The sequence below is a fragment of the Perognathus longimembris genome, chromosome 10 (genome assembly GCF_023159225.1).
Source record: "Perognathus longimembris pacificus isolate PPM17 chromosome 10, ASM2315922v1, whole genome shotgun sequence".
Classification (NCBI taxonomy): Eukaryota; Metazoa; Chordata; class Mammalia; order Rodentia; family Heteromyidae; genus Perognathus; species Perognathus longimembris.
In genome coordinates this window covers 31937623-31942743 of record NC_063170.1, presented here as the reverse complement: position 1 = coordinate 31942743, position 5121 = coordinate 31937623, and the positions used below count along the sequence as shown (strand labels likewise).

General features: G+C 47.1%; 1 pseudogene; it reads right to left on the bottom strand.

The window, feature by feature from the left end:
• Positions 1-524: 524 nt before the first annotated feature.
• On the bottom strand, positions 525-1669 carry LOC125358172 (annotated as a pseudogene).
• Between the last annotated feature and the right edge of the window lie 3452 nt (positions 1670-5121).

The following is a 5121-nucleotide window of genomic DNA, read 5'->3' as shown; positions in this document are numbered from 1 at the left end:
TGCTTATAATCCCAGCACTTGGAAGGCTCCAAAAGTTGCCCTGTTGCAGTGGGCAAAACGTGCCACAAAATCCTTGCTGGAACTTCTGTGGGAAGAATTGGCTTGGTGCTAAATGACCACAACCAGCTGTTATGCTTTAACTGAACAGCTTCCCTGGAGGAAAGCAGGCTGGTTGCACCTTCTCTAGCAACCTAGAGGCCTAACAACCTTTCACCTTTTTAACAACCTTTCACCTTTTTACTGCACATCCCTTCTCATTGCTACAAAGAGAGATCTGACTGTAAAGGAAAAAGGGAAGTCCACACCAATGATTATGCAAGTCAGAGGGTGGCAGTTGTGACAATTTAACTGTTATTAGCTCCTTAAGACCTCGATTATGTAAATTAGGGTATTTTCTGATTTTTCAAGCCCTTCCAGGATAATAATAATGGTAATGATGATGGTGATTGCTCCCTTTTTTCTTTTAGGCCTTATGGCTGATATTTTTTTTCCCAAACTTTCTGTCCCCCATCCTTTAAATGGCTTTCAAGTTTGCACCAATTATTCAGAGCTCATTGTTTGAAAAGTAAGCCTCATAAATGTGTATGTTTTCACAGAATATACCCTGAAATGGGGCAAGGCCACGCTACCCAAATGTTAAGGGCTGGACACGTTCATGCTGTTCTTTGTGCAGCTGCCAGGCTCAATTTTTTAGCACCTCCACCTTGGTCTCGTCCTTATCAACACCATCTCCCAGCTTGTACATGCGGCTGGCTGGCATTGGTGCAAGCCCACACATGGCCCAGGTCACAGGCCTTCATTGAGTATTTACGTGCCTGGCTCATGTCCTTGGGAAAGCCAGCGGTACCCTGCAGGAACATAGCACTGAGGTTGAAGCATCTAGAGGCATAGCTGCCATCACAGGCTTGTGTGTAATAGTCCGTGGCCTTCTCCAGGTTGGGCTGGTCATCCTCACTGTTCTGTCCATCCTGGGCCAGGAGACCAACATTGTGATGTGCTTCCATAGACTTCTTTCCAGGTTTCTCACATGTTACTAGAAAGCAATTTAAGGCAGTTTTCAGGTCCTGGGTCAGTTCACCTTTTCCGGTCACATAACAGGCACCTAGTTTGAAGCAGCTATCGCTATGTTTGTTATCTTCACAGTTGAACTTCAACGCCTTGGATGCCTCATCAAAATTCTTCTGGATCCCTTCCAAATAGTCCACCAGCCAGTAGCAACCATTTGGGTCTTTCTCTTTGTAGCACTGGTAGTTGTAAGGTCCTCTCCCTGATGGCTCCATGTAGATGCCCCCACCTCATTAAGTCTACATCCAGTTACCTGGGTAACCAGCAGACCTGGAGGCAGTTACCTTCCCTTTCCCTGGGGTCACATCCTAATCCACCTGGCCACATCCCTTGCCCCTGCCCTAAATAAAGCAGGGCTGGGTGGGGGTTGCCCTCTTTTCTCTTTCTTCTTTCCCTTCTCTCCCTTCTCTCCGGCCATGGATCATCTTGGCCACAGGCCAGCAGTTCGGTAATAAACTTTCTCTCCTCCTTGAATACCGCATGGCATTCTCCTTTACTGGCTACTTTAAAAAACCTAACAGTAGTGGCACTCCAGCTTCATGGTCTCCAGAAATGACTTCACCTGCTCCTCATCCTGGAAGTCCACTGGGCCAGCCATGGCTCTGGTTTGTCCCAACCCACATTGCCCCGGCATCCTGGCCATGGTCATGTGAGCCGGCTTCAGCTTGGGCTGGCTTTAAAGTTCAGATCTTCCTGCTCTGCTTCCTGAGTTACTGATGGCCTGGGCCACACCTGCTTTCTTTTCTCAACTTGATGAGTATTCAGTTTCCTTACAACCTCTCATAGTATATATATTACATGCCCAAGTATAAATGTAAACATTCATTTCTTGGTGGATGTATATGTACATGTCTGTACACACACACACGTGTGTGTGTGTGTGTGTGTGTGTGTGTGTGTGTGTGTGTGTGGTTATTTGTATCATTGAGTGGGCGGTTTCAATCATAGCTTGACAATATCTTTCAGATGTGCAGGTGTGTCACTGGCCTTGAGAAAACAAGGGTTTCCTTTTTCATGTAGTGACTCTTTTTTTTCCCCCAGTCCTGGGGCTTGGACTCAGGGCCTGAGCACTGTCCCTAGCTTCTTTTTGCTCAAGGCTAACACTATACCACTTGAATCACAGCATTACCACTTCTGGCTTTTTCTGTTTATGTGATGCTGAGGAATGGAACACAGGGGTTCATGCAAGCAAGGCATGCACTCTACCACTAAGCCATATTCACAGCCCAGTGACTCTTAATACATAGTTTCACTCTCCACGGTTTCAGTTACCATGGGTCTACTTTGTTTTGAAAACCTTAAGTAGGAAATTCTGAGGTGCCAGACTTTGAAGTCAGGCCCCACCACGTGAACCCCATTTTAGAATCGAACCCTGAGCCAATCAGATTTGTACCTGTGTGCTAATCTTGCTTGCACAGCTGATTGTTGTAACCTTGTTCTTTGCCTTTATAAGCCCTGTGTAATCACAGCTCGGGGCTTCCTCCTAACCTCCGCTGTGTCGGTGGGTAGGACGAGGCCCGAGTTGGCAGCTCGTTAAATAAAGCCTTGCCTTGCTTTTGCATTTCGGAGTGTCTGAATCTCGGTGGTCTTCTTGGGGGTGGTCTTGAAACTTGGCACAACATTTGGGGTTTCGTCCGGGATAGCCCCATAGACCCCGAGATCCCAGACTCCGAAGGTAAGAAAACAGCGCTGTTCGTTTCGTTTGTCTTGTCTGTCTGTTTTGCTTTTGCTTATACTTGTAGGGCGCGAGTCAGTTTGGTTTTTGGCTGGAACTGACCAGGAGGGCCTCCTAAACGAGACTCAACCCGCCCACCTTGTACTTGGGTCCACTCCTCCTGTACCCTGGCAGGAGGTTGTGGGCCAACTTGGGAGATCTCCAACTCGTAACTCGGGTCCACTCCTTCTGCACCCTTGCAGGAGGTTGTGGGCCAACTCGGGTCCACTCCTTCTTGCAGGAGGTTGTGGGCCAACTCGGGTCCACTCCTTCTGCACCCTTGCAGGAGGTTGTGGGCCAACTCGGGTCCACTCCTTCTTACAGGAGGTTGTGGGCCAACTCGGGTCCATTCCTTCTGCACCCTTGTAGGAGGTTGTGGGCCAGCTTGGGAGATCTCCAACTCGTAACTTTTCTTAGGCCTGTGTGTTTTCCTCCTTTTGTATTAATTGTTTTGTTTTTGTAGCCTTTTGGAAGAAATTTGGAAGTAAAATTGTCCTAAATAATTATTGCAAAGTGAGAAAAGGAGAATTATGGCTACCAAAATGTTTAATTGCCATTCCAGCTTCTTTGTAGGTTTTTTTGTAACAGTTTCCAGCAGGCCCACAGAGAAGCACAGGTGATTCCTACAAGTTTGTCAAGATCTAATACTGACCCTTAATAAGTTCCAGGTAAGAGAGCATGCTTAAAAACTACTTCTGTGTGGACCACCTTGTTGCTTATAATTGGAGTAAAGTGGCCCCTTATAAGACTCATTGATCTGAATCTGCGGCTCGAAGCCAGCCCGGGCAAAGAAAGGTCCCTGTGAGAGACTTGTCTCTAATCAGCCAGCAGAGTGCTGGGAACGGAGTGGTGTGGAGCTCAAAAGTGGTACGGTGCTAGTCTTGAGCTGGAGAGCTGAGGGACAGCACTCAGGCCCTGAGTCCAAGTCAAAAGTCACTCCTCCTGGGACAAAAGTGATGGAGCATCCAGAGGCAGTAAGCCACTGCTTGGATGGCAGAGATGGTGTCAGATCCTAGAGTCACTACTGTTGGCCTTTCAAAAGTTAAAGCCGGGAAGTCCTAGAAGAATAGTTCATAAGCATGCCTTTCCAATGCCCATGTCTGTCTACTGGGCAGGAATTTGCCAGTCATCTGTGATAGTGGTTAGTAAGGGTAAGTTTGTCAAATGAGAGGATAGATTAAAATCTCACCCCCCGCATTTACTCAAAGCCCTGACTGACAGTAAGAATTTTAAGTTGATACATCTGTTTAGGAAAGAAAGCTTGTAGACCTGAGATTGTGTTGTGTCCTTATTGAGATCTGTTAAAGGCCTGTCAGCTTGCCAATGCCCCCAATCAACAGATTAACCACGGTGGAAGGGACACTAGACGGCATCGCCACTTGGGTTCATTGCTTCCACGCCAGGCCAGCTGACCCCTTTGCCCTGGATGACAACTACCGTGATGGAACATGGGAGGTCTCCAAGCACCCAACTCAGCCGCTTCGCCTTCGCCTCAAGAAAAGAAAGTTAGACTGAATATTGTTATAATTTTATTTTTGCCTTCTTTCCTTACTACCCTGGATAAGTGTTGATGTCATTTTGGCAGCTCACTCCAAAGTGAGGTGACCCCCTTATTTTAGGTAGTTTTGGGCTTGCTCAGGAGTACGGCTATAGCCACCCGACCCTTAGAGCACAGTTGAGAAGTTTATGTATTATTTTGTTGCTTACATTTGGATACTAAACACTATAGAGCTAATGGTAAGTCTGTATAGCTGAAAGTTAATTTTCAGTTTGCAGTAATCCTGCAGTCCCTTGGAAAAGTAGACTAAGGCTATAGGTTCCTGGCTAGGTAAGGTCAACGCCCCTGAGTCAGCCTGAAGAAGTTACAGAAGATGGATGATCTTCACCCATCAGCCCCCCTTTAAAATCAAGGGACCAGAGTTGTTTTGGGGAAGATGAGGCAGGATAAACTAGAGGCATGCAAAACAGAAGTACAGAGACTATTCTTGTAAGAAATGGTGACAGGCCCTTTGGTTACTACATTGGGCCCTACTGGCCCATGCCTTACCTCTATATCATCCCCTAGACATGCAAGCCATTGAAATGGACAGAATGGAGCCATGATTGGCTCCCAAGGTACCAAAAAGAAAAAGGGGGAAATGAGGTGCCAGACTTTGAAGTCAGGCCCCACCACGTGAACCCCATTTTAGAATCGAACCCTGAGCCAATCAGATTTGTACCTGTGTGCTAATCTTGCTTGCACAGCTGATTGTTGTAACCTTGTTCTTTGCCTTTATAAGCCCTGTGTAATCACAGCTCGGGGCTTCCTCCTAACCTCCGCTGTGTCGGTGGGTAGGACGAGG